The sequence below is a fragment of the Liolophura sinensis genome, chromosome 11 (assembly GCF_032854445.1).
Source record: "Liolophura sinensis isolate JHLJ2023 chromosome 11, CUHK_Ljap_v2, whole genome shotgun sequence".
Taxonomy (NCBI): domain Eukaryota; kingdom Metazoa; phylum Mollusca; class Polyplacophora; order Chitonida; family Chitonidae; genus Liolophura; species Liolophura sinensis.
Window position 1 is genome coordinate 914,067 of NC_088305.1, and position 6,225 is coordinate 920,291.

The window sequence follows — 6,225 nt, forward strand, 5'->3', positions numbered from 1 at the left end:
AAGAGTCTTTTATTTTACATAATCTTTATTTTGCAATCTTTGGGACCAAAACAAGCCGTGACTTATACTGTGACCCATTTGGTGAATATAACAATTTATGTATATATATATATATATATATATATATATATATATATATATATATATATATATATATATATATATATATATATATATATACAATGTAATCAGGCTAGCGAATTACATGTGTGAGAAAAAGTACTTTTGGTGGGCTGAATGGGCTACATAACGGTTCAAAATGGACGATATAATAAAGACACGTGCTTGAATCAATAGGAAAATCGGCAGATATCTAAGAACAAATAAAACAAATAAGTAAGAAGTTGAGTAAGAAAATAGCCATTTCAGCTTGGTTAACAATGGGCAAAGTATACAAAAAGTTGATTATTTTTAAAATCAGTCAATATCAAAACCAATCAATATCGCGTGTGGCCACCCCTTACTTCAATGCTTGCAAAAACTCAGTCGTCTGATGAAATGACGTGGGATGCGTTGCCATTCAGTTCTTGTCGGTTGGCTGCAAGGTGTAGCCATTGTCTTACTCGACGACCTATGATATCCCAAAGGTGTTCAATGGGGGACATATTTGGGGAACCTGCAGGCCACGGCAAGACGTTGACGTCGTTGGCGTCCAGGATAGTTCTGCACAACTCCAGGTGTATGGGGTCCGGTGTTGTCATGCTGGTACAGGACACCACGTGGCAGGACATAGAATTTCAACCACGTAACGTTGAGCTGTTAGGTTCCCCTAGAAGATGACCAGTGGTGCCCGTTCCTCTCCACAAATCCCACCCCACACCATCACGCTGCCGCCACCAAACGGTACCAGCTCCTGGACGCATGATGCAGACGCTCGTTCGCCACTCCAAGGGTAAACTCGCTCTGCAACCCGCTCAGAACAGGCAGAAGCGGCTTTCATCCTTGAAAACAACACGTTGGCAATCACGTCGCTGCAAAAGGCGTACAATTCGAGCCCATCGCAACCTCTGGCGACGATGTTGGGTGTCAACAACTGACCTCTGAATGGTCAATGGGCCCCAATTCCGAGAGCTATGAGTCTCCTGGACATGTTCTACCGACTGACCCGGTGACCTAAGGCATTGATTGACGATGACGTCACTGTCAGGAAGAGGTTCCTCAGGTGTAAGGAGTGCAGGTACCCCTCTTCACAAGGGAATATACTTCGAACAATGTTTTCCTACAATAATTTGATATTAATTTGCTGAAAAGGCTGGTTAAATTTAACTCACGAAATCGTAAAGTTTCTTTTGGCCGTCAGTTTATGTAAATTGTTAAGTACAACGTTAAACCCCGTGCACACATATACATACAGTTTAAATCCATAGGCAATGCTCTGACTTTGGAGAATCTATTTTTTGTCCGGTAAGCCACTGAATAGGACAGATTGGTAGACCAACAGAGTTCTTAGCCTGAAAAAGTTGTCAAATATCTGAAGATCTATAGCCGAATTTGTCAGAAAATTTGACCGCCCTACCAACATGACCGCATGCCATTAATATCGAATCAAGTATGTGTACAGGAATTTTGTACTCATGTCACTTAAAACAGTGCTCAAGTAATCCCTGTTTTTGTTTCATATTGTTTTTAATTCCGGCCATAATTTTGTTTATGATTAAGCAAGATTAAAGAAAAAATTTGAGAGTTCAAATCCGATCATGAGTAAGACTTGCGAATCTCAAACCTTGCTTGGACTGCCTCTTGTGTTTGTCATTGTGTTCTACTGAGGCAGCACTATAATGAGTGTGCCCACTGTGACGCGTCTGTTACGTCAACTCCGTAACAGGTCGGAAGTTTCCATCGCTAACGTTAATAACGATGGGAACGCGCAAGCAGAATTTCGACAAGCACGAAGCACGAAGCAGGACAAGCACGAAGAAATTCTCCCTCAAACAATTTTCTCAGGGGCCCACTATATATAATCAATAGGGAGCTTACTATATATATTCAGTCGGGGGCCTACTATACATATTTATATATGTGTCTACTTTACATATTCATTCAGGGACCCACTTTGTATATTCATTCAGGGGCCTACTTTATATATTTATTCGAGGGCCTACTATATATATTCATTCGGTGGCTCACTCTACATACATATACAGGGACCTATAATACTTATTTTTTTCAGGGGCTACTATATATATTCATTTAAAATTCTACTCTACATATTCATTTGGGGGCCTACTATACATATTCGTACAGGGGCCAACTATACATATTTGTACAGGGGCCTACTATACATATTTGTACAGGGGCCTACTTTACATATTTGTACAGGGGCCTACTATACATATTTGTTCAGGGGCCTACAATATATATTCGTTCATGGGTCTACAATACATACTCATCCAAGAGCCTACTATACATTTTCATTTGGTGGTCGACTATACATATTTGTTCAGGGGCCTACTATACATATTCATTTAGGGGCCTCCGTGGCCTAGTGGTTAGTATGCCAGCCTGGCACCATGACTTGAGAGCCACTCACCAATACTGCCTTTTTCTACGGCCTTACGCTTTGGAAGGTCTGCGAGCATCCTGCGGATAGCGAAGCCTCTCCTCCGGGCACACAATAAGTGAATTAGTATTGGGTATAGCATAAAACACTCTAGCGGTCTACAGTAGGCACCTGCATATCGGATGCGGAGAGCACTCTAAGTAAATATACTCGTTAACAACTGTGCCTTCCCTGTGTAACCTGAACAGTGATGGATGTAGATAGCACTCTGAGTAAAGATACTGGTTAACAGCTGTGCCTTCCCTGTGTAAATTAAACAATGACTGATGTGGAGAGCACTCTAAGTAAAGATACTGGTTAACAGCTGTCCCTTACTTGTGTAACCTGAACAGTGGTGGATGTAGATAGCACTCTGAGTAAAGATACTGGTTAACAGCTGTGCCTTCCCTGTCTAACCTGAACAATGAAGGATGTAGATAGCACTCTGAGTAAAGCTACTGGTTAACAGCTGTGCCTTTCCTGTGTAAATTAAACAGGGATCGATGCGGATAACACTCTACGCAAAGATACTGGTTAACAGCTGTGCCTTCCCTGTGTAAATTAAACAATCATACTGTGAGTCAGTAAGTGCTTGGGGTCTATCGTCGAAGTTAACAATTTTTCAGTCATACTAGTATGACGACGAAGGAACCCTTAGAGTACATGTAATGTGCCTCTTTGTTGCAGGACGGATTTCCACCACTCTTTAATCTAGTGTTGCTTGACTGTGACGCCTTACCAAAGGCAAGTAAACCGCCCTGCCCGAGCCTTTATACCAATACGGGTCAGCCAGTCGTTGGACTATCCCGCCCATGCTGAACGCCAAGCTAGGAAGTTACAGTTTCTCTTTTTAAAGGTCTTAGGTGTGACGTGGCCCTGGGTCTACCGCTCCCAAAGAGGGCGCTTTAGAAAATGTGCTGTCGGGACCGGTAACAATGATGGATGTGGACTGCACTCTAAGTAAAGATACTGGTTAACACCTGGCCTTCCCTGTGTAACCTGAACAGTGATGGATGTAGATAGCACTCTGAGTAAAGATACTGGTCAACAGTTGTGTCTTCCGTGTGTAACCTGAACAATTATGGATGTGGATAGCACTCTGAGTAAAGATACTGGTTAACACCTGGCCTTCCCTGTGTAACTTGATCAATGATGGATGTGGATAGCACTCTAAGTAAAGACACTGGTTAACACCTGGCCTTCCCTGTGTAATTTGATCAATGGTGGATGTGGATAGCACTCTAAGTAAAGATACTGGTTAACACCTGGTCTTCCCTGTGTAACTTGATCAATGATGGATGTGGATAGCACTCTAAGTAAAGAGACTGGTTAACACCTGGCCTTCCCTGTGTAACCTGAACAATGATGGTTGTGGATAGCACTCTGAGTAAAGACTCTGGTTAACAGCTGTGCCTCTCCTGTGTAACCTGAACAGTGATGGATGCAAGTAGCACCCTGAGTAAAGACTCTGGTTAACAGCTGTGCCTCCCCTGTGTAACCTGAACAATGATGGGTGTGCATAGCACTCTAAGTAAAGAGACTGGTTAACAGCTGTGCCTCCCCTGTGTAACCTGAACAATGATGAATGCGGATAGCACTCTAAGTAAAGACTCTGGTTAACACCTGGCCTCCCCTGTGTAACCTGAACAATGATGGATGTGGATAGCACTCTAAGTAAAGAGACTGGTTGACAGTTGTGTCTTCCCTGTGTAACCTGAACAATGATGGATGTGGATAGCACTCTAAGTAAAGACTCTGGTTAACACCTGGCCTCCCCTGTGTAACCTGAACAATGATGGATGTGGATAGCACTCTGAGTAAAAACTCTGGTTAACAGTTGTGTCTTCCCTGTGTAACCTGAAAAATAATGGGTGTGGATAGCACTCTGAGAAAAGATACTTGTTACCCCTCAGGCTATATAATAACATAAATTTCTATTAAATACACGACTGTCGGTAAGGTTAGCGGGGTGTTGGGGGTCGAGGTGGGGGTGGTGGGTCGTGTGAATGGTACATTTACATGGCGTTCGCGACCTGACGTGACCATGCGCTCAACTCGATATGCAAATAATAAGACACTATTAGTACATCGCGCAACAAGGGCGATAACTCCAAGGGCCTAAATCTTGAGCCATGTTACATATCAGCTAATTGGCTGGCCGACGAAATAAACAAGAAACATTGACCAATCAGTCACAAGGTGCCACGCCTATTTTACTACTACACATATGCGTTGTTTGTCCTATTTCTGTTGCTATTATAAAATCAATAATTTTAATTCTGCAATAATTAAATAATGGAATCTATCAGAATCATAAAACGTATATGTTGATGCAAAATCAAAAATAGAAAACTCATAACATATGTAAGTAGATATGACAACGCCTTGTGCAAAAGGGTATTTATTGCATCGGGCCTGTGTGTTGTTCACATAATGAAAGCACTGACTTGGTGCCTGACTAATTGATGTCGAAACGAAACAATTTGGCCATTTACAAAAATAGCCAAAAATACTTTACCACATCTACATGCATCAAAAGGACGCAAAAATACATTACTATAGCTAACCAAACCATTTCATCACAGAGAAAATAAATTTAAAGAATTTTACCAATGAGTTCATAAATTTGTCTTAGTTGGTTTCTTTGTCTGTGTTATTTGCTTTTGAGAATTTATTGTAAGTTATTTTTCCCCGTGATGCCCTTTGAAAGGAAAGCCTCTGGTCCGGTGTAAATATTAATAACATGTTTTTAAAAATTTAAAATGACACTAATGAGCCACAGTATTTATGATATCTAAGGAATTTTGCTAATTTCAACAGCTTTTAATCAGTAAAAGGAACATGATGAACGGAAAGGAGCGATATGAAAATATTTTCTGCCGAATGTCACTTGTAGCTACATGTATGCTGTAAGAGTATTTTTTTTTATTTTTCCGTTTCGGGCAGGTGTTTCAAAATCGATGGTTTTAAAAAGTACATAGTGAAGCCGCCCTGCATCCATCATACCGAGAGTAAATCTTTTGAAATTAAATACAAGGAAAGTCAATGACTTTAAAAAAGAGAGAATCAAATCAGGTAAGTAGTACGTAAATGTTTGAAGATCTTTGATGTGTGGTTTACATATGTATAGCACACCTGTGGATCATTGCCAGGCAGCGTAAGAACGTTGTGGCAGTCAATTTCGTTTAATACATCAGTTAATTGATCGCCTCCATTAAAAAATAATTAAAAGTGGGGCCGGGTCTTCCGTTTATGAAGGAGTATCTTGAAACCCTTTAAAAATTGGTGCTTTCCTCCTGTTAAAGGCAAATGAAAATATTCGACGAAATACACAACTTGTTCAGTGAATCCTATAAGATTCTTTCATTCCCCCGGGGAGCAGGGAGATTGTATTAGAATTTTAGTTACATCCTTGTCATAGTTGGTTGTTACCTGAACGTAACACTGAGGCATCATCCCTAGTACCCCTTTTAAGTCGTCAATCGTATCCTATCAGTTTATTTCATTTCCCCGGGGAGCAGGGAGATTGTATTCGAATTTTAGTTACGTCCTTGTCATAGTTGGTTGTTACCTGAACGTAACACTGAGTCATCATCCCTAGTACCCTTTTTAAATCTGGATCTGCCTCTCTACCACTCCCCTAGTATTCTCTGTCTCTCTCTCTGCTATATCAGTAATGTAAATAA